The 24,113-nt window shown below is 41.9% G+C and overlaps 1 long non-coding RNA gene across 2 annotated transcripts in view; it reads left to right on the top strand.

The window, feature by feature from the left end:
- The window catches only part of LOC119876055, a 55,949-nt gene that overhangs the window by 15,012 nt on the left and 16,824 nt on the right, over positions 1-24,113 (top strand). The window lies entirely within an intron of this gene.

Here is a 24,113-nt window from a genome sequence, read left to right as displayed (position 1 = left end):
GTACATGAAGTTTGCATCCTGAATCATTGCTATAATCACTTACTAGTTCCCAGAGTTTTTTTCGTTGTTTCTTTAGGATTTTCTACATACATAGTCATGTTGTCTCTGAACAAAGGCAGTTTTACCTTTTCCTTCCCCATATGTAAATCTTTTCTTTTCTTTTCCCTTCCTAGAGGATTAGCTAGGACTTCTTCTTAAGTACTGAATCTTTACTAGTGGTAAGAGGGGAATATCCTTGCCTTGTTCCTGATCTTAGAGGGAAAGAATGTAGTTTTTCACCATTAAGTAGGTTTGCTCTAGGTATTTTATACATGTTGTTTATCAAGTTGAGGAAGTCCCCTCTATTCCCAGTTTGGTGGTAACTTTTATCATGAATACGTGTTGGATTTTTCTTAATAATTGTTTGGCATCTGTTGATATGATCAAATAGATATTTTTTATCTTGTTGGAGTGATGGTTTACACTAATACTTCTGCATATTATACAGCCTGTGCATTCCTGGAAAAAAAAAAACATTGGTTTTGGTATAGCATCCATATTATATGTTGTTGAATTTGATTTGAAATTTTTCAAATTTTTTTGAAGAGTTTTTCATCTCTGTTCATAAGAGATATAGTAGTCTATATGTCTATAGACTACTATAGTTTTCCTTCTTCTGCTGTCTTTATCTGGTTTTGATAGTAGGATAAGGCTGGCCTTATAGAATGAGTTGGAAGTATAGCCTCTGTTTTATTTTCTCTGAAAGAGTTTGAGAATTGGTATAATGTCTTCTTCTTATTTTTGCCAGTGAAGCCGTCAGGGCTCAGTGCTTGCTGTTGAGGAAGGTTACTAATTATTGATTTAATTTCTCTTTTAGGTATAGGCCTATTTAGATCACCTATTTCTCTTTGTGTAGGAGTTTTTGTTACTTGTGTCTTTTACGGAATTGGTGCGTGTCATGTAAATCCTCAAATTTGAGGGCATAGGATTATTGTTACCTTTAATTTTTAATCTCCATGGGAGCCATAGCGACGACTCTTCTTTCATTTCTGATATTAGTAATTTGTCTCTTTTCTCATTTTTTCTTGGCTAGCCTGGCTGTAGGTTTACCAATTTTATGAATGATCTTAAAGAACCAGCTTTTGACTTTGTTGTTTTTTTCCCAATTGTTTTCCTCTCTCTCTCCCCTCCCTCCCTCCCTCCCTCCCTCCTTCCCTCCCTCCCTTCCTTCCCTCCCTCCCTTCCTTCCCTTTCCTTCCTTCCCTCTTGATTTTATGTATTTATTCATGAGAGACACAGAGAGAGTGAGAGGCAGAGACATAGGCAGAGAGAGAAGCAGGCTCCATGCAGGGAGCTGGATGTGGGACTGGATCCCAGGAATCCAGGATCATGCACCCAACCGCTGAGCCATCTGGGCGTCTTCCTTCCTTTCCTTTCCTTTCTTTTTTCCTTTTTCCTTTTTCCTTTTTCCTTTCCTTTCCTCTGAGAAAGAGAGAGAGAATGAGCAGAGGAGAAGGAGAGGAAGAGAGAGAGAGAGAATCTCAAGCAGACTCACCTGCTGAGTATAGAGCCTGACTCAGGGCTCAATCTTATGACCCTGAGATTATGACCTGAGCCAAATCCAAGATTCAGATGCTTATCCGATTGAGCCACCTAGCCATGTTTGCCTGTTTCAATTCCACAGATTTCTATTTTATTCTTCCTTTTCTTCTGGCTCTTCTTGTTCTTGTTTCCTAAGGTAGAAGCTTAAGTTACTGATTTTAGTGTTCTCTTCTCTCTCTCTCTTTAACATATGCCTTCAATGCTGAAATCTTCCTCTAACCACTCCTTTGCAGCCTTCCACAAATTTGCATAAGTTGTATTTCCATTTAGTTCAGAATAGTTAAAAATTTCTCTCAGTGCTTCAACTTTAACTCATTTATTTAATTTCCAAATGTATGGAGATTCTCCTGCTGTATTTCTCTTACTTAACTCCATGTGGTCTAAGCTAATGGTGTGTGATTTCCATTCTTTTAGATAGTTACAGTGTGTTTTATGGCCAGGATGTGGTCTGTCTGGTTCTGCGTGAGTTTGTGAAGACTGTGTAGTGCTGTGTTAGATGAAGTGTTAGACTAGTTGGTGCTGTTGTGTTCAACTGTATCCGCACTGATGTTCTGCCTAGTGGGTCTGTCAATTATTGTGTAGAAGGCTATAGAAGTTTCTAAAGGTGCTAGTGTGTTTATCCATGACTCCTTGGATGTTATCAGTTCTGCCTCATGTATTTTGACCCTCTCTTGTTAGGCACATACATACACAGTAAGGAGTGTTCTGTGTTCTCAGAGAATTGATCCCTTTTTCACTGTGTAATACCTTCTTTTATCCCTGAGAATTTTCCTCATTCTGCCATCTGCCTTGTCTGAAATTGATATGGGTTCTTCAGCTTTCTTTTGGGTGGTGTAGGCCTGGTTTCTTTCCCCCTTCCTTTACTTCTCTTCTACCTGTGTACTTCTATTTAAATTTTTTTATTTATTTATGATAGTCACAGAGAGAGAGAGAGAGAGAGAGAGAGAGGCAGAGACACAGGCAGAGGGAGAAGCAGGCTCCATGCACCGGGAGCCCGACGTGGGATTCGATCCCGGGTCTCCAGGATCGCGCCCTGGGCCAAAGGCAGGCGCTAAACCGCAGCGCCACCCAGGGATCCCTGTACTTCTATTTAAAGTAGGTATCTTGTAGACGGCATATAGTTGGATCTTTTTATCTGCTCTTGCAGTCTCTGGTTTGATTGCTTGCTTGCTTGATTTAATTTATTTAGTCACCAAAGACATAGAAGGAGAGGCAGAGACCTAGGCAGAGGGGAACCAGGCTCCCCACTGAGCAGGGGGCCTTATGTGGGACTGGATCCCAGGACCCCAGTATTAACGACCTGAGCGGAAGGCAGATGTTCAATCACTGAGCCATCCAGGCACCTCCAGTCTCTTGTTTTAATTGGCATATTTAGACTATCCACATTTTAGGTAATTGTTGCTGTAGTTGGGTTAATATTCACCATGTTTGCAACTGATTTTCACTCATTACAGTTGTTCTTTTTTATATTTTTATCACCCTCTCTTTCTCTTCCGTCTCTGCTTTTAGGTTAACATTTTATGGGATTCCATTCTTTCTTAGCATATTCATATACTTTTTTCTTTTTAAAGATTTTAGTTTTGAGAGAGAGAGAGAGAGAGAGAAGGAGCAGGGGGAGAAGCAGGAGAGAAGGATAATCAGACTCCCCACTGAGCCCAATGCAGGGCTCTATTGCAGGACTTTGGAGTCATGATGTGAGCTGAAGGTAGACGCTTGAACCAACCGAGCCCCCAGACAACCCTGTCCATATACTTCTTTAAAAGAATTTTTTGTGCTTGCCCTACAGTTTGTTATATTCATTTATAACTAATCCAGGTCCACTCTGAAATAACATTACACCTTTTCACAGGTAGTGCAGTTGCCTTATAGGAGAATATATTCAATTCCTTTTTTCCCCATCCTTTATAACATTGCTTTAATTGACTTCACTTTGTCATATTCCTTAAGAACTCAGCACGCTGGTTTTTTTAAAAAAAATTTTTTTTTTAATTTTTATTTATTTATGATAGTCACAGAGAGAGAGAGAGAGGCAGAGACACAGGCAGAGGGATAAGCAGGCTCCATGCACCGGGAGCCCGACGTGGGATTCGATCCCGGGTCTCCAGGATCGCGCCCTGGGCCAAAGGCAGGCGCCAAACCGCTGCGCCACCCAGGGATCCCAGCACACTGGTTTTAATACTTTTTGCAAGACAAGTCTGCTGAGCAGTAAATTCCTTGGGTTTATTTGAGTGTTTTGTTTTTATTTCTTTTCACTTTTTTTTGTTTTTTATTTTTATTTTTTTAAGATTTTATTTATTTATTCATGAGAGACAGAGAGAGATAGAGAGAGAGGCAGAGACACAGGCAGATGGCGAAGCAGGCTCCATGCAGGGAGCCGGACATGGGACTCGATCCCGGGTTCCCAGGATCACGCCCTGGGCTGAAGGCAGGCGCTCAACTGCTGAGCCACCCAGGGGTCCTCTTTTCACTTTTGAAGTACAATTTCACCAGCTACAGAATTCTTAGGTGGTGGGTTTTTCTTTTTAACCTTTTTTTACCTGCACCCTCTCTGTTCTTGCTTGCATGATCTCTGATGAGGTGTCTGATGTATTTCTTATCCTCGTCCTCTGTAGATAAGGTGCTTTTTTCTCCCCTCTGGCTCTTTTCAGTATCTTTATCTTTGGTTTTTGCTGTTTGAGTATTAGTGCAAGATGTAGATCTTTTTGGCATTTATTCTGTTTGGTGTTCTCTGAGCTTCCTGGGTATGTGGTCTGGTGTTTTATCATTAATATTGGAGAATTTTCAGCTATTATTACTTTGAATATTTCTTCTCCTTCCTCTCTTTGTTCTCCTTCTGGTGTTTTCCATCATGTGTTTGCTATACTTTTTGCATTGTTCCACAGTTATTGGATATTTTGTTTCTTTTTGCATTTCACTTTTGGGAATTTCCATGAACATATTTTCGACCTTACTGATTTTTCCCTTGGCCACGTCCAAAGGCAGCCTTCATTGCTGTTACACTGTTCTTGGTTTCTTGCATTTCACTTTAATTCTCTCTGAGTTTCCATCTCACATTAGCATATTAATCCGCTAAGGCATTAGCATATTCATCAGACTTATTTTAATCTCCGTATTTCTCCTGCTTCCATAAATCTGTGTCATATCTGAGTCTGATTCTTATGATTGCTTTATCTCTTCAAACTGTGTTTCTCTCTTATCATGTCTTGTAATTATTTTTGTTGAAAATTGGACATAGTTATTGGGTAATAGGAACTGATATAATCCAGCTTTTAGTGTGAGCTTTTATGTTAAGCCAGCTAGAGGTTAGGTTGTGTTGAATGTTTGCTATAGCTGTCAGTGTCAGAGGCTTCGGAAACCTTCGTGTCTCTCCCGTTCCCTGCCTCCTCCTCTGGCTCTTTAAGGAACTCTCTTGAGGTCTTTGATGTGCATCTCTCAGCTAGGACCACTGTAGTTTCACTGGCACCCCGTTGGTGGGGAGTTGTTCTTGTGATCTTGATGGTTAAGTGTCCGTTATTTAGTGGGCCTGAGTCCTGGGCTCTGCTGACTCCTATAAGCATTTCTTAGCCTCCTTTTTTCCCCTCCTTCCTTAGTTGGGTCAGGAAGGCTAGCAGGGGCTGGAGTTCACCTTACAGCTCTTTCCCCAGGTCCAATAGGGCTCTATTTAAAGCTGCTTTTCTCAGAGGGCAGGCCTCGGTTACGGAAAAAGCTCTTAACGTATTTCAAAATGATTGTTTCTCTATTCTTCTATTGCAAACCCAAGGGGATTTTTCTCCAGTCTTCACTATGAGAATTTGGTGCAAGGAACGTGCAGGGGCCTCCTCCCCTAGGACTGGGGCTCAGGAGGTTTTTGACTCTCAGACTTCCGCATCCAGTCACCATCAATTCATCAGAGTTACCATTTTTGTTTTCCTACAAGCTTCTGGCTCCACCGGCTTCTGCTTTGCTAAGCTGATCTTGGCCATGAATCTCTCTATTCCTCTGTTTTTTTCTGATTTCCGAGAGGCAGTTTGCTCTGTGACGTTCATTCTCCCTAATGATCTGAGCTGAAACCAAAAGTCTCGCTTTACCTAGTTTTATCATTTGGTTCTTATTTTCATTGCTGGTTTGTAAAGAATTCGTTGTGTATTTTGAATACCAACTCCCTGCCAAATTATATTTGTAATTGGAAATATTCAGTTTCTCCTTTGGAAAAGATAGCCTGGAATGTTGTTTTTAATGAAACACACAAAGTTATGGACAGGGTAGTTGACCAGAGGGAGGAAGATATGATGGATAATTAGTTTATTTTAAATCTCGATATTCATGTGAGTTTGTGAAGATTTTCATACTTGCGATTTAGGTAGAATTTTAAAAGTGGAAGTCTTCTTTGTCTGCGTCTACAAGTAAGTCTTGAACAGATGCTCAGAAAGTAACCTATTAACAAGAACTTATTTATATTTATATTTCCAAGCATGAAACATTAGAAAATGAAAGACCAATTTGAAGTTTATGTGTGATCTTCATCTTTCAGTAACTCCAATTTTCTTACTAATTAGCACCAATGAGTGTTGCTTGGAAAAGAGTTATTTCCAAGATAATTGATACAGCCAAGCTATTAAAGAGAGAGAAAGAGAGAGAGAGATCATGTTTTGAGCAGTGGTTTTATAAACTTATTTTCTGCAAAGGCCTTTGTTTTCCTCTTTTATTTGAATCTAGAAGCAAGGAGAAGCAAAGTAGTGGAGGAGGGAAGGTGAGATTTACATAGTAGTAAGTGAGATTCAAAAGAATATTTTATAAGATTCTTGGGGGGGTACAGGGCTTGTTAGAAACAAATTGTACTGTTCGAGAGGGGAGAGGTGGTGTTAGGTTCAGAGAATAACCCGGTTGGGGTGGTTATGTTACTTGCCTCTGCAGTCCTATTTGCCTTGGTGGGAGGAAAGGGAAAAGATAGCCAGATGTTGCAAATGATCCATGGCCACCTGGTCTGACAGAGTGGAGACCTGGGCATCAGCAGCTGGTAATGCTCCTTGGCCAGTCAAGGTAATTGTTCAGCCAGCTGTGTTGGAGGAAGCAGACCACCGTATTTCTTACATTATAGTTGACATTTTTTTCTGGCACAGAAACAGGTAAAATCTGCCAAAGATAGGAATTCCTGAGACCCTGAGTAAACAGTTGCCTTGTAATTCAAACTCTCAAGACAGAGGCCATATGTAGCCCTTCTTAGAGATCTGCGTGGGACTGGGGCTGAGTGATTAGGAGCCAGGTTGTCATTGGAAATGCTCAGTTTCTCTTCTTACAGATGTCCCAAAATGGTTGCTTGATGGGGCTGTCTCCTACCGAGGTAGTCTGTGTTCAGCGTAACACATCAGCTGCCTTCTGAAAGTTAGTGTGAGACTTAAGTGCTTATTCAACTATGCTTCGTTGCAGAACAGTCACCTTACTTTTGGATGGATTCCTAATTTAATAACAGGGAGTCTATTTGCTCTACAAAATTGCACGTGGGATGTTTCCTCCTGAGTATCACATAAGAGCAGGTAGTTGATTGCCTGGAATGAGTGGAGGCAGGAAGGCAGTTCTCACTTCCCTTGTGGAGGTGATTCCTGTTATTCTCCATCTCCAGAGACCAGGAATTCTAGTAGGGAAATATCCAGCTCCTGAGCTATTCTACCTAACAGTGGATTTGTTGGGGCACAAAGATGTGTGTCTCCCACTGTATTCAGCTTTGCCAAATCATCCTACAGGTGATTGTACGTGACCGGAAGTGACTGGCTTGCCGAGCCTTGTGTTGGCGTTAGCAGTACCCCACTTCATCTCCCGTTATCACCTCAGTCTCTGGACTGTGTGGTTTTCGGAACCCTTGCTTTATTGCCAGGGCAGGTGGTAGTTCATGTCCTGTTGCCGGGAAGGTGTTTGGTCATGAGTGTGGGCCTGACATTCTGCACTGGTTCTCGGAGTACATTGACCACAATTCATTGTGGACCCAGATGGTAAAAGGGAGTGGCCTGTTCCTCAGGGCCGAGATGGAATGGGATGTGGCGATTGTACAGAGGCTAGGTCCACGCTTCTCTGAGTTGTGTGAAAAGGGCTATAGAAACACAAGTTCTGTTTTCTGGAAGAAAAGTCAAGGTTGAGGTAGAATCTCACAGGGTAGATATTTTTTCTTAAAACAGTTTATTTACGAGAGAGAGAGAGAGAGAGAGAGAGAATGAGCAGGTAAGAAGTGGCAGAGGGAGAGAGAGAAGGTGACTGACTCCCCGCTGAGCACCTGATGTGGGGCTCCTCTCCAGGGCTCTGAGATCATGACCTGAGCTGAAGGCAGATGCTTAACTGCATGAGCCCCCCAGACACCCCTCATAGGATGGATTGAAACCTGCTTTTATGGGCTGACTTGGAGACATCCCCACCATATTCACAGTATCAACAGGAATATGTGTCCCAGAATCTAGGATAGAATTACAAGTGAACTTTTGGCAACAACTCCATTTGATTTGGGTGGAGGAGGGACTGAGTAGTACTCCTTGAAGTTTAGTTTGGTCCCTTAGGGACTCAGCTACCACTCAATGAGTGAAGGAGAGAGTCTGGTCTGTGGCTCAAGGCACTAAAAGTAATTTCTAGAGGGAGGGATCCTGCAACCTCCAGGACACCTTTCATTATTCATCCAGGTCAAGTTTGGACCTTTTGCTGCCTCTTTTCTCTTTTCATTTGTTCCTTTTTCTTTCATTCTTGAGGTCATTTAATTGTCATTGTGTTTGTCTAGTCACCTCTCTTGGAGTGCCTTAGCTATATGGTTGATTGGGTGTAGTAAGGAGTATTCCGTGTGTGCAGATCCCCGGGCTCTCCATTCTGGTGCACACACATCTGCGATGGTAGTTCAGGGCCGGGGCTGTGGAGCTACATTGCTTGGACTTGGATTCTGGCTGTGCCAAGAATATCATGCCAACAGTGTGATGATAATACCTCATTGTCTGACCTCGTGGCACCTCTGTTCCTTATATGTGAATGATGATAATAGTGGTACCTACCTTGCATGCCAGAAGTGAAATCATAGGCTTTTGTGTGTATAACCTAAAATTTCTTTCAGACGATTCACTTGGAATCAAAATTAATTTTGTATATTGTTGTAAGCATCTATCCATCCTGCCGTATACTGTCTGATATTTGCTGTTCACAGACACATAGAAGGTTATGTTACTTATGGTCACGTGACTTGACTAATGTCAATGAAATGTGAACAGAAGTGAAGTGTGTCACTTCAAGGCAGAAGTCTTTGAGGGCCAGCGCACTGTCTGCTACATTTCTCCACCCGTGCACTCCCCGTTGGTCACAGGCGCTGTTCCAAATGGTGGAAGCTCTCGCATGGGGGCCCAGGAGTGCAGAAATGGGGAGCATAGTTCTCAGAGGACATGTGGTGTCCACAGTAGGAGTGAGGTAATCAATCTTCAGTGTCACATACCACTAACTTTTGTGAGTTATGACCATTGTTCCCCTATTTAATTCTGAGGAGTGCCTTCACCATGTTATATTTTAAATCTGTTTTTCTGACAGTATAGATTAGTGATGTAGAGGGTAAAGCAGATGTAATTAACTTTCCATGTAGTTCTTTTTATTTTATTTTATTTTTTAAAGATTTATTTATTTATGATAGACATAGAGACAGAGAGAGGCAGAGACACAGGAGGGAGAAGCAGGCCCATGCCTGGAGCCCGATGTGGGACTTGATCCCGAGACCCCAGGATCACGCCCCGGGCCAAAGGCAGATGCTAAACCGCTGAGCCACCCAGGGATCCCCCATGTAGTTCTTTTTAAGTAGCTGCTTTTGGTCTGGGAGTTGCACTGTAAAAAATTAACGTTTATATTCTTGTCAAAACTATGTATCTTTTATTAGGTCTTTCTTGATAGACATGTACTCCTCTTCTAACTGCTGGGGTGAGGCCTGAGAAAGGCTGGCATGAACTTAAAAGATCTCACTGTTTTTTAATGGGTTTTTTAAAGATTTTATTTATTTATTTATGAGAGTGATAGATACAGAGAGAGAGGCAGAAACACAGGCAGAGGGAGAAGCAGGGTCCACGCAGGGAGCCAGATGTGGGACTCGATCCCAGGACTCCCAAGATCATACCCTGGGCCAAAGGCAGGCACCAAATCGCTGAGCCACCCAGGGATCCCCAGAGCTCACTGTTTGATGTGATTATTCTGGAGTAATAGAATAGCAGGATAGTGTGCCATTTGGGTCAGACCTTGTCCATTTCGTGTTCTCTCTCAGCACTAATAAGACGAAGGCCAGTATCTCTATGTTACTTTCAGATTCCTTTGTTTTCTTAATGAATTTCATGAGCTTATTTTTACTTAACAAGCAAGGGTTTTCAGTATCAAAGTATAACATGTATGTCACACACCCCCGCCATATCGTCTGATTTATACCCTTTTTAGCCAAAAGAAGTGGCCTATCATGTATCAAACAGTGTATTCCATATGCAATTAGCATTTCATTTTTTTTTGCAATTAGCATTTTAATTATAACTTGTTTCTTTTGCACATTGCGGGACTTCTTTTCTTTTGTACTATTGCAGCCACAATTGCTTTTTTTCTCCTTGTCATTTCTGTGTTTAGTTCAGCCAAATGCTAATAAATTAAATGGTCTTAATGGACAGCCTGCAGAATAAATTTTACCAATTTGAATGCCTTTAATGTCTTTTTGTTGTCTGATTGCTGAGGCTAGGACTTCCAGTACAATGTTGAATAGCAGTGGTGAGAGTGGACATCCCTTTCTTGTTCCTGATCTTAGGGGAAAGGCTCCCAGTGGTTACCCATTGAGAATTATATTTGCTGTGGGCTAAAAACTATAGAACACTTCTGAAAGAAATTGAGGAAGACACAAAGAGACGGAAAAATATTCCATGCTCATGGATTAGAAGAATGAATATTGTGAAGATGTCAATGTTACCCAGGGCAATTTACACGTTTAACGCAATCCCTAACAGAATACCATGGACTTTCTTCAGAGAGTTAGAACAAATTATTTTAAGATTTGTGTGGAATCAGAAAAGACCCCGAATAGCCAGGGGAATTTTAAAAAAGAAAACCATAGCTGAGGGTATCACAATGCCAGATTTCAGGTTGTACTACAAAGCTGTGGTCATCACGACAGTGTGGTCCTGGCATAAAAACAGGCACATAGATCAATGGAACAGAATAGAGAGCCCAGAAGTGGACCTTCAACTCTATGGTCAACTAATATTTGATAAAGGAGGAAAGACTATCCATTTGAAGAGAGACAGTCTCTTCAATAAATGGTGCTGGGAAAATTGGACATCCACATGCAGAAGAATGATACTAGACCACTCTCTTGCACCATACACAAAGATAAACTCAAAACGGATGAAAGATTTAAATGTGAGACAAGATTCCATCAAAATCCTAGAGGAGAACACAGGCAACACCCTTTTTGAACTCAGCCACAGTAACTTCTTGCAAGATACATCCACGAAGGCAAAAGAAACAAAAGCAAAAATGAACTATTGGGACTTCATCAAGATAAGAAGCTTTTGCACAGCAAAGGATACAGTCAACAAAACTAAAAGGCAACCTACAGAATGGGAGAAGATATTTGAGATTGACGTATCAGATAAAGGGCTAGTTTCCAAGATCTATAAAGAACTTATTCAACTCAACAGCAAAGAAACAAACAATCCAATCATGAAATGGGCAAAAGACATGAACAGAAATCTCACAGAGGGAAGACATAGACATGGCCAACACGCACATGAGAAAATGCTGTGCATCACTCGCCATCAGGGAAATACAAATCAAAACCACAATGAGATACCACCTCACACCAGTGAGAATGGGGCAAATTAACAAGGCAGGAGATCCTGCCACAAATGTTGGAGAGGATGCGGAGAGTAAAGGGAACCCTCTTGCACTGTTGGTGGGAATGTGAACTGGTGCAGCCACTCTGGAAAACTGTGTGGAGGTTCCTCGAAGAGTTAAAAATAGACCTGCCCTATGACCCAGCAATTGCACGGCTGGGGATTTACCCCAAAGATACAGATGCAGTGAAATGCCGGGACACCTGCACCCGGATGTTTCTAGCAGCAATGGCCACAATAGCCAAACTGTGGAAGGAGCCTCGGTGTCCATCAGAAGATGAATGGATAAAGAAGATGTGGTTTATGTATACAATGGAATATTCCTCAGTCATTAGAAACGACAAATACCCACCATTTGCTTCGATGTGGAATGAACTGGAGGGTATTATGCTGAGTGAAGTAAGTCAATCGGAGAAGGACAAATGTTATATGTTCTCATTCATTTGGGGAATATAAGGGAAGGGAGAAGAAATGTGTGGGAAATCTCAGAAAGGGAGACAGGAACATAAAGACTCCTAACTCTGGGAAACGAACTAGGGGTGGTAGAATGGCAGGAGGGCGGGGGGTGGGGGTGAATGGGTGACGGGCACTGATGGGGGCACTTGACGGGATGAGCACTGGGTGTTCCGTATGTTGGCAATTTGAACACCAATAAAAAATAAATTTATTATAAAAAATAAGGAAAAAATAGGAATAAATTTTAGTTATAAATTTCATTTAAATTGGTATGCTACAAATTATACAGAAGACCAAAATTTGAGTGTCACTAGTTAACGAAATTGATATGCATCTTTGGTTTCTTTTTTTTTTTTTTTTTTTTTTTTTTTTTTTTTTTAAATTTTTTTTTTTATTTATTTATGATAGACACACAGTGAGAGAGACAGGCAGAGACACAGGCAGAGGAAGAAGCAGGCTCCGTGCACCAGGAGCCCGACGTGGGATTCGATCCCGGGTCTCCAGGATCACGCCCTGGGCCAAAGGCAGGCGCTAAACCGCTGCGCCACCCAGGGATCCCAGCATCTTTGGTTTCTAACTTGAATAAATATTTGATAGGTCACTAGGACACTGTTGTGTGCTTAGTGAATTTAGAGAATTGACTTTTAATCTTGTGTCCTTTTATTGAAGAGGCTGTCTTCCAATTGATAGTCTGTCCTCCTTTATCGAATATTAGTTGACCATAAAGTTCAGGGTCCACTTCTGGGTTCTCTATTCTGTTCCATTGATCTATGTGTCTGTTTTTGTGCCAGTACCACACTGTCTTGATGACCACAGCTTTGTAGTACAACCTGAAATCTGGCATGTATCGAAAGATGAATGGATAAAGAAGATGTGGTTTATGTATACAATGGAATATTATTACTCAGCCATTAGAAACGACAAATACCCACCATTTGCTGCAACGTGTATGGAACTGGGGGGTATTATGCTGAGTGAAGTAAGTCAAACGGAGAAGGACAAACATTATATGTTCTCATTCATTTGGGGAATATAAATAATAGTGAAAGGGAATATAAGGGAAGGAAGAAGAAGTGTGTGGGAAATATCAGAAAGGGAGACAGAACATAAAGACTCCTAACTCTGGGAAACGAACTAGGGATGGTGGACGGGAGGAGGGTGGGGGGTGGGGGTGAATGGGTGACGGGCACTGAGGGGAGCACTTGACGGGATGAGCACTGGGTTTTATTTCTGTATGTTGGGAAATTGAACACCAATAAAAAATTTATTATAAAAAGAAATAAATCTTGTGTTCTTCCACTAGATGGTGCACATTCCTTTAGGAAATTTGAGACTTCCTTCAAGGAACTTGTCAGTTATGCCACTGATTGCTTAAAAATAAAAAATTCAGGGATCCTTGGGTGGCGCAGTGGTTTGGCGCCTGCCTTTGGCCCAGGGCGCGATCCTGGAGACCCGGGATCGAATCCCACGTCGGGCTCCCGGTGCATGGAGCCTGCTTCTCCCTCTGCCTGTGTCTCTGCCTCTCTCTCTCTCTCTCTCTTTCTGTGTGACTATCATAAATTAAAAAAAATAAAAAATAAAAAAAATAAAAAATAAAAAATAAAAAATTCAGGTTAGAACAATATCCAAAACTTGCAGTATGTCCTTATGTCATGTAAAGAGGCACAGAACTTTGTGGCAGAGGTATTTATGGTTGATAATGCACTGTATTTCCAAGGAATCAGTGATTTTATTATAAAGCTAATTTGTATAAAAAGTACTTAACTGCATATTGTACTATATTCAGTGAAGGGCAAACGATGGCAAAAAGCAGGCATGGTGGTCCTCAGCCATGCAACTCTTGAAATCAATACTCAGGTAATACTTAAATAAGTGTTAAATTACAACCGTGATAAAATCAGGTTTTTACTTCTTAGAGCATATAATAGGGGGTGTGTGTTGGAAGCATTTGCTTACATTCTAGGGATGGCTCATTTAAGAAGTGACTACAGAGTTCAATGAGATATGAAGGTTGTTTAAGAAAATCAGGCAAACATGGGTTGAGGCAGGAATTGCATAGTGTCAGTGTTGGGGGTTGTTTATACACATCTGTTATTGTTGTGGTCATTGTGGTGCTTAGATCCCCTGGGCCTTTTCCATTTGGACACTTGTGTTCTTCAGTTCTTATTTCCTGAGTGATTTTATTCCCTCTCCTCTTTCTGGAAGTTATTTTAGGTGCAAGTTGATCATTCTGGTTTAGTAGGCCTTACTTTTTTGTTTTTTAATCAGATTTTGCTTTCTGAGATGGATCCTCAACTTTTGTTTTTATTTCTCTAATTTTTAAAGAATTTTCATAATTTCGGGATCCCTGGGTGGCGCAGCGGTTTGGCGCCTGCCTTTAGCCCAGGGCGCGATCCTGGAGACCCGGGATCGAGTCCCACGTCGGGCTCCCGGTGCATGGGGCCTGCTTCTCCCTCGGCCTGTGTCTCTGCCTCTCTCTCTCTGTGACTATCATAAATAAATCAAAAAAAAAATTTAAAAAAAAAAAAAAAAAAAGAATTTTCATAATTTCAATTCAATTATTTTTTTTGGGGGGGGGGGCGGTGTGTGGGCTAGAGCATATCTGTTCCTTTTCCGTAGCATCCCAGTCTTATTACTTCATGGATACAGTACAAAATGTTTTTAAGAATAGTTAAAACAAACCAAAGAAATCCCTTATTTATCAATTCATTACTATGGTTCCATGTGCTTTTCAAAGTCTTAAAACCCTTGTTTAGTTCTCCCAGCAACCCTAAGAGATACATATTAATCTTCATCGTTTCAAAATGGGGATGAAGATTAGAATAAGGCAGGGATTTGACTCCAGTTACACAGCTGGTTAGGTGATGGAGCTTCCCTTGAACCCCTGTAGTCTGACTCTGGTGGATTCTGTGCTGTAACCTGAAGCTATTTCTTTTTTTTATATATATATAATAAATTTATTTTTTATTGGTGTTCAATTTGCCAATATGCAGAATAACACCCAGTGCTCATCCCGTCAAGTGCCCCCCTCAGTGCCCATCACCCATTCACCCCCACCCCCCGCCCTCCTGCCCTTCCACCACCCCTAGTTCGTTTCCCAGAGTTAGGAGACTTTATGTTCTGTCTTCCTTTCTGATATTTCCCACACATTTCTTCTCCCTTCCCTTATATTCCCCAAATGAATGAGAACATATAACATTTGTCCTTCTCCGATTGACTTACTTCACTCAGCATAATACCCTCCAGTTCATTCCACATCGAAGCAAATGGTGGGTATTTGTCGTTTCTAATGGCTGAGGAATATTCCATTGTATACATAAACCACATCTTCTTTATCCATTCATCTTCTGATGGACACCGAGGCTCCTTCCACAGTTTGGCTATTGTGGCCATTGCTGCTAGAAACATCTGGGTGCAGGTGTCCCGGCATTTCACTGCATCTGTATCTTTGGGGTAAATCCCCAGCCGTGCAATTGCTGGGTCATAAGGCAGGTCTATTTTTAACTCTTCGAGGAACCTCCACACAGTTTTCCAGAGTGGCTGTGCCAGTTCACATTCCCACCAACAGGGCAAGAGGGTTCCCTTTTCTCGACATCCTCTCCAACATTTGTTGTTTCCTGCCTTGTTAATTTGCCCCATTCTCACTGGTGTGAGGTGATATCTCATTGTGGTTTTGATTTGTATTTCCCTGATGGCAAGTGATGCAGAGCATTTTCTCATGTGCATGTTGGCCATGTCTATGTCTTCCTCTGTGAGAATTCTCTTCATGTCTTTTGCCCATTTCATGATTGGATTGTTTGTTTCTTTGGTGTTGAGTTGAATAAGTTCTTTATAGATCTTGGAAACTAGCCCTTTATCTGATATGTCAATCTCAAATATCTTCTCCCATTCTGTAGGTTGTCTTTTAGTTTTGTTGACTGTATCCTTTGCTGTGCAAAAGCTTCTTATCTTGATGAAGTCCCAATAGTTCATTTTTGCTTTTGTTTCTTTTGCCATCTTGCAAGAAGTTACCGTGGCTGAGTCAAAAAGGGTGTTGCCTGTGTTCTCCTCTAGGATTTTGATGGAATCTTGTCTCACATTTAGATCTTTCATCCATTTTGAGTTTATCTTTGTGTATGGTGCAAGAGAGTGGTCTAGTTTCATTCTTCTGCATGTGGATGTCCAATTTTCCCAGCACCATTTATTGAAGAGACTGTCTTTCTTCCAATGGATAGTCTTTCCTCCTTTATCGAATATTAGTTGACCATAGAGTTGAAGGTCCACTTCTGGGTTCTCTATTCTGTTCCATTGATCTATGTGTCTGTTTTTGTGCCAGGACCACACTGTCGTGATGACCACAGCTTTGTAGTACAACCTGAAATCTGGCATTGTGATGCCCCCAGCTATGGTTTTCTTTTTTTAAATTCCCCTGGCTATTCGGGGTCTTTTCTGATTCCACACAAATCTTAAAATAATTTGTTCTAACTCTCTGAAGAAAGTCCATGGTATTTTGATAGGGATTGCGTTAAACGTGTAAATTGCCCTGGGTAACATTGACATCTTCACAATATTCATTCTTCTAATCCACGAGCATGGAATATTTTTCCGTCTCTTTGTGTCTTCCTCAATTTCTTTCAGAAGTGTTCTATAGTGTTTAGGGTATAGATCCTTTACCTCTTTGGTGAGGTTTATTCCTAGGTATCTTATGCTTTTGGGTGCAATTGTAAATGGGATTGACTCCTTAATTTCTCTTTCTTCAGCCTCATTGTTAATGTATAGAAATGCCATTGATTTCTGGGCATTGATTTTGTATCCTGCCATGCTACCAAATTGCTGTATGAGTTCTATCAATCTTGGGGTGGAGGCTTTTGTGTTTTCTATGCACAGTATCATGTCATCTGCAAAGAGGGAGAGTTTACCTTCCTCTTTGCCAGTTTGAATGCCTTTTGTTCTTTTTGTTGTCTGATTGCTGGGGCTAGGGCTTCTAGTACTATGTTGAATATTAATGGTGAGAGTGGACATCCCTGTCTTGTTCCTGATCTTAGGGGAAAGGCTCCCAGTGCTTCCCCATTGAGAATGATATTTGCTGTGGGCTTTTCATAGATGGCTTTTCAGATGTTGAGGAATGTTCCCTCTATCCCTACACTCTGAAGAGTTTTGATCAGGAATGGATGCTGATTTTGTCAAATGCTTTCTCTGCATCTAATGAGAGGATCCTATGGTTCTTGGGTTTTCTCTTGCTGCTATGATGAATCACATTGATTGTTTTACTAGTGTTGAACCAGCCTTGTGTCCCGGGAATAAATCCTACTTGGTCATGGTGAATAATTTTCTTAATGTATTGTTGGATCCTATTCGCTAGTATCTTGTTGAGAATTTTTGCATCCATGTTCATCAGGGATATTGGTCTGTAATTCTTCTTTTTGGTGGGGTCTTTGTCTGGTTTTGGAATTAAGGTGATGCTGGCCTCATAGAACGAATTTGGAAGTACTCTATCCCTTTCTATCTTTCCAAACAGCTTTAGTAGGCTAGGTATGGTTTCTTCTTTAAACGTTTGATAAAATTCCCCAAGGAAGCCATCTGGCCCTGGACTTTTGTGTCTTGGGAGGTTTTTGATGACTGCTTCAATTTCCTCCCTTGTTATTGGCCTGTTCAGGTTTTCTGTTTCTTCCTGTTCCAGTTTTGGTAGTTTGTGGCTTTCCAGAAATGCATCCATTTTTTTAGATTGCCTAATTTATTGGCGTATAGCTGCTCATAATATGTTTTTAAAATCGTTTGTATTTCCTTGGTGTTGGTAGTGATCTCTCCTTTCTCAATCATGATTTTATTAATTTGAGTCTTCCCTCTCTTCTTTTTAATGAGGCTGGCTAATGGTTTATCTGTCTTATTAATTCTTTCAAAGAACCTATTCCTGGTTTTGTTGATCTGTTCCACAGTTCTTCTGGTCTCGATTTTGTTGAGTCTGCTCAAATTTTTATTAACTCTCTTCTTCTGCTGGGTGTAGGATCTATTTGCTGTTTTTTCTCTAGCTTCTTTATATGTAAGGTTAGCTTTTATTTGAGTTCTTTCCAGTTTTTGGATGGATGCTTGTATTGCGATGTGTTTCCCCCTCAGGACTGCTTTTGCTGTATCCCAAAGGTTTTGAACGGGCGTATCTTCATTCTCATTAGTTTCCATGAATCTTTTTAATTCTTCCTTAATTTCCTGGTTGACCCTTTCATCTTTTAGCAAGATGGTCCTTAACCTGCACGTGGTTGAAGTCCTTCCATGCTTCTTGTTGTCATTTAGTTCTAATTTTAAGGCATTATGGCCTGAGAATATGCAGGGGACGATCCTAATCTTTTGGTTTCGGTTGAGACCCAGTATGTGGTCTATTCTGGAGAAAGTTCCATGTGCACTTGAGAAGAATGTGTATTCAGTTGCGTCTGGATGTAAAGTTCTGTAGATATCTGTGAAATCCATCTGGTCCAGTGTATCATTTAAAGCTCTCGTTTCTTTGGAGATTTTATGTTGTGTTTAGAAGACCTATCGAGGGATCCCTGGGTGGCGCAGCGGTTTGGTGCCTGCCTTTGGCCCAGGGCGCGATCCTGGAGACCCGGGATCGAATCCCACGTCGGGCTCCCGGTGCATGGAGCCTGCTTCTCCCTCTGCCTGTGTCTCTGCCTCTCTCTCTCTCTGTGACTATCATAAATAAATAAAAAAAAAAAAAAAGAAGACCTATCGAATGTAGAAAGCGCTAGATTGAAGTCAAGTATAAGTGTATTATCTAAGTATGTCTTAAATATGGTCAGTTGGCAGGGGCCTGGACGCCCCGGGGGCGGGGCCGCTGATCTGCTCTGCTTGGGACAGGAGCCTCCTCACTGTCCTGGGCCCTTCTTTACTCTGCCTGTCCCAGGGGGGAGGCCGGATCCTGGGCTGTGTCCCCGGCGCCCTGTGCTCCCGGGCCTGCGCTGTTGAATTAGTGCTCCTGGGCCGCGCAGCTCCCTCTGCATGGAGCCTCCGCCTGAGCCCCTCCGAGCTGCTCCCGGGTCCAGCCAGGTGCACTGCAGCCCTTTAGTGAGCTCCGTGTACTCTCCCCAGGGCGCAGGTGTCTGTTAGTGTCCCAGGGAGCCTGAGGGCACCCCCGCCCTCCTGGGGTTCTGCTTGAACTCCCTGCGAGTGCCTTTCGTCCCGGGAAGATTGGCGAAGCTTCTACTTCTCCCGGACGGGGCTTTCTTGTCCTGGGGGCACTCGCCCCGGCCTTAACCCGGCTCCTCACGGGCCCCTCCCCCTTGGATGCCTTTTGTTTCTTTATTAATTTTTTCCCCTTTCCCCCCATCTTCCTGCCTTGATAGAAGCGTGAACTCTTCTCACTGTAGCATTCTTTAAATCTCAGGCTGAATTTGTATATTTTCAGGATGACTTGAAGGTTATCTGGGTAATTTGGTGGGGACAGGTGACTTGGGGACCCTACTCTTCTACCATCTTGGCCCGCCTCCTATAGTCTCATTTTTTTTTAAATTTTTTAAAAAATTTATTTATGATAGTCACACACACACAGAGAGGCAGAGACACAGGCAGAGGGAGAAGCAGGCCCCATGCACCGGGAGCCCAATGTGGGATTCTATCCCGTGTCTCCAGGATCGTGCCCTGGGCCAAAGGCAGGCGCTAAACCGCTGTGCCACCCAGGGATCCCTTTAATCACTTCTTATAGTTAGAATTAGTCCTTCTCAGTTCTTTGAAGTTACTTTGAGATACATTTTTTTTCAAGATTATATTTATTTTCAAATGAGACCTACAGAGAGAGGCAGAGACATAGGCAGAGGGAGAAGCAGGCTCCCTGTGGGGTGTGCGATGCAAGACTTGATCCTAGGACCCCGGGATCATGACCGAAACCAAAGGCAAGATGCTCAACCACTGAGCCACTCATGGGCCCAGAAGACTACATTTCCACACCCTGGAGGCTTTTGCAAATGTCCGCAAATGCTCAGCCATCCGACCAACTTCTGAAGGGAAGCCAGCCCCACTCTCAGGGGATCTCAGAGATTTGAGAGGCTTGGGCCTCCTCGCACATATGCTTTGGGCACCCTTGGCCACTGCCCTCTGTGCGCATGCGCAGGGATGCCAGCTTCTGAGGTGCGCAGGCGCATTCGCATTTAGCAGCGTTGCTAGGTTACACTGGTTCTGCGTAGGAAGATTCTAAGTCGTTGGGCTTAGTCCCTGAGACGTTGAGGCGAGGCCCACTTGACTTATTGCTGGCGCGGGAGTGTATCGCACTAGAGGCGGTGAAACCTGTGTCACCGAAGCCTCGGCTTCGTTATGAAAAAGAGATCTGCAGCGCAGGATGGGTGGGGCCTGCAGCGCTTCGGCTCCAACCTCAGGCCTCTGAGCGACCGCTCACCGCCTATGATTGTTTCCAGCTTCCACAGCCCCGGCCCCGGATACCACATTAAGTATCAAGATCTCAGGGAAATCCACAGAGCTGTGGTCGCTGATGATCCAAAAAAATTGCAGGACGTAGAGGAGTTGCTGCATTTCGCTTTATGTGACATAAATGAAAGGGACAGGAAGAACAGGTAGCAGGGCTTTTGAGGCGGGCAGGAGGAGGCGGGGCGGGCAGTAGAGGGGGTCATGACATTAAAAGCAAAAATTCTGGGATCCCTGGGTGGCGCAGCGGTTTGGTGCCTGCCTTTGGCCTGGGGCGCGATCCTGGAGACCTGGGATCGAATCCCACATCGGGCTCCCGGTGCATGGAGCCTGCTTCTCCCTCTGCCTATGTCTCTGCCTCTCTATCTGTGAGTATCATAAATAAATAAAAAATATTTAAAAAAACCAAAAATTCTGGAGGTTGATTCAGTCACATAAACACCTCTGAATCAGAAAGTAATATTAACAAAATAAAAGAGAATGTACTTGCAAAATATTTACAACATATGTTTAGGAGAAAAAGAACATCTTCGTTTTACAGGGAAGTTATTAAAGGAATGAGATAGGTGCCCCTGGATGGCTGAGTCAGTTGGCCTCTTTTGACCTCTCAGGGTTATGATCTCTGGGTCCTGGGACTTAGCCCCCGGTGAGGCTCCCTGCTCAGTGGGGAGTCTGCTTTTCTCTTTCCCCCTCCCCTCTGCTGGTGTTCTTAATTTCAAATAAAATATTTTTTAAAAAGAGGTATAAAATCCCATTTTCCATACCAAGCTTTGTGAAGATAAGGAATGATGTTACTTATACTACTGCTTAAAATCTAAGTTGTTTTGGACTTTTCAGATAGTTTGGTGGTTAAGTACCTCATTGAAAAATAAGTATTTCCTTGAGCCATGAAGCTTATTGATGTAAAATATATTTAGGAAACAATTAGAAATAAATAATATACAATATGCTATTCTCAGCACTATTTACAATAGCAGTGTATTAAGGAGTCACTTAATGGCCTGTATACGTAAATGGCAGTGTATCCATAGGCTGGACTACTATGTGACCACTGAATGTGGCAGAGATAATTGATACACATTAACATGCGAAGCTGTACTTTGGATCATTAAATGAGAGAAAAATTGTTTTTATGATACAAACACATAAGCAGACAATGGTTTTGAGTTAGTCAAAAAGATGTGCAAATATAAAATTAGTTATCTTCAAACATTTGGATTCTAAGTGGATTTTTCATTTTCTTAAAATCTGTGATTTCTATAGGAAAGATATATAAAAATTCTAAGAAAGGTTTATTATCAATGAACTAATCCAGGAGAACAAGAATATGAATCTTGTGTAGACAAAAAATAGTTTCTACTTATTTACTTTAAAGAGATTTTATCGATTCATTTGAGAGAGAGACCAGGCAAACAAGCAGCAGGGAGGGGCAGGGGGACAAGCAGAAACCCGTGGAGCAGGGAGCCTGATGATGTAGGGCTCGATCCCAGGACCCCCGCTCTATGACTTGAACAGAAGGCAGATGCCTAACTGATTGAACCTAAGTGCCCCTCTTTCTATTTAAAAAAAATTGATGGGTGGGGATTGGTATTTTCTGACAACTTTTAGACTCTTCAGAACTAAGGGGAATATTTTTATCTGTGTTGTAGGTTGTATTATGCATACATCAAATATATACATATGGTTTTATTTTATTTATTTATTTATTTTTAAATATTATTTATTCATGAGAGACACAGAGAGAGAGAGAGAGGCAGAGACACAGGCAGAGGGAGAAGCAGGCTCCATTACAGGGAGCCCGACGTGGGACTCAATCCTGGATCTCAGGATCACACCCCGGGCTGCAGGTGGCCCTAAACTGCTGTGCCATGGGGGATGACCTATACATATGGTTTTATTATGTGCAGCTCTATAACATGTAATAAGTAAATGGTTAATAATTTTATTTTGGTTAAATCCTTATGAAATAAAAAATAAAAGATATAAATGGTATTTCAAAACCTTATAGAATTTTTTGTTGTATCTCTTCTGAAAAAAAATTTAAAAATAGCAAATATAAATGTTCTTGCTATTTCAAAAGTATTAGTTTACTTCACAAAAGTTTTCTTTAAAAATATTGAACTTTCCTGGTGCCTTGGTGGCTGTTTGTTGAGCATTAGACTCTTGATTTTGGCTCTGGTCATGATCTTAGGATTGTGGGGTTGAGCCCCCCGCCGGGCTCCATGTTCAATGGGGAGGCTGCTTGAGATTGTCTCCCTCTCCCTCTGCCCTTCACCGCACTCATGCATTCTCTCTTTTTCCAAGAAATAGATAAATCTTTAAAAACTATAGAACTCTCCAAATGAATTTTTTTAATAATAAATTTATTTTTTTATTGGTGTTCAATTTGCCAACATACAGAATAACACCCAGTACTCATCCCGTCAAGTGCCCCCCTCAGTGCCGGTCACCCATTCACCCCCACCCCCTGCCCACCTCCCCTTCCACCACCCCTAGTTCGTTTCCCAGAGTTAGGAGTCTTCATGTTCTGTCTCTCTTTCTGATATTTCCTACCCATTTCTTCTCCCTTCCCTTCTATTCCCTTTCACTATTATATTCTCCTAATGAATTTATGTATTCTTTCAGTCCATTTATTTCTCAGACAAACCTGAACGCAGGTTATGTAGCAGACATAATATACTCAGGATCTTTTCAATTTTAAAAAGACTTCAGGGACTCCTGGGTGACTCAGTGGTTGAGCATCTGTCTTTGGCTCAGGGCGTGATCCCAGAGTTCTGGGATCGAGTCCCACATTGGGCTCTCCGTGAGGCACCTGCTTCTCCCTATGTCTCTGCTTTCTCTCTGTGTCTCTCATGAATAAATAAATCTTAAAAAATAAAGACGGGCAGCCCTAGTGGCGCAGCGGTTTAGCGCCGCCTGCAGACCAGGGCGTGATCCTGGAGACCCTGGATCGAGTCCCACGTCAGGCTCTCTGTATGATGCCTGCTTCTTCCTCTGCCTGTGTCTCTGCCTCTCCCTCTCTCTGTCTCTATGAATAAATAAATAAAATCTTAAAAAAAAATTAAAAAAATAAAAATAAAAATAAAAAAATAAAGACTCCATGTTGCCCAGTATGAGCAAGATGAGAAATTTTATGTATTTAGATTTTAAGGCTTTCATTAGTAAGTAATCTCTCTACCCAACATGGGGCTGGACATTTAAGGACACATGCTCTACGGACTGAGCCAGCCAGGCACTCCTAAGATGAGAGATTTTATTTTATTTTGCAAATGATAAAAGATGTATTTATTCTAAAAAGAGAGAGAGAGAGAGAGGGTCATGGGAGAGGGGAGGAACAGAAAGAAAGCGTGGATCTCAAGCAAAATCCACCCTGAGTATGGAGCCTAATGTGGGCCTCTGTCTTAACGACCTTGAGATCATCCTGAGCTAAAACCAAAAGTTGGACACCTAATCAACTGAGCCACCCGTGTGCCCCTAGGTGAGAAATTTTAAATGGAAGTATTAGGACTTAATCTCACGTGAAGCTTTTCCTTGGAACTTCCTGTCAAAAAAAGATTTCTGAATCAGAAATTGTAAAAGATTACCTTTACCTGCCCTTTTGACATTTCAATAATATTAAATACTAATATTGGTAATTGGAAATACTTGATTTATATGAATCTAAACATTTTCTATTAATTAAAATGCTTAATAAAATGAGCTTCCCATGACCCCCCAAAAAATAAAAGAGCTCTCCCTGTTTATTTGAATCCTGAGTTTCTTTTGGCTTAAATTTCCTTGAAAATCAAAGTAAGGGTTGCTTTAAAAAAGTTCTTTTGTTCTTTTATTCCTTTCTCAAAATGC

The sequence above is a fragment of the Canis lupus genome, chromosome 2, assembly GCF_011100685.1.
Source record: "Canis lupus familiaris isolate Mischka breed German Shepherd chromosome 2, alternate assembly UU_Cfam_GSD_1.0, whole genome shotgun sequence".
Classification (NCBI taxonomy): Eukaryota; Metazoa; Chordata; class Mammalia; order Carnivora; family Canidae; genus Canis; species Canis lupus.
This window is presented reverse-complemented; position numbering and strand designations above follow the sequence as displayed.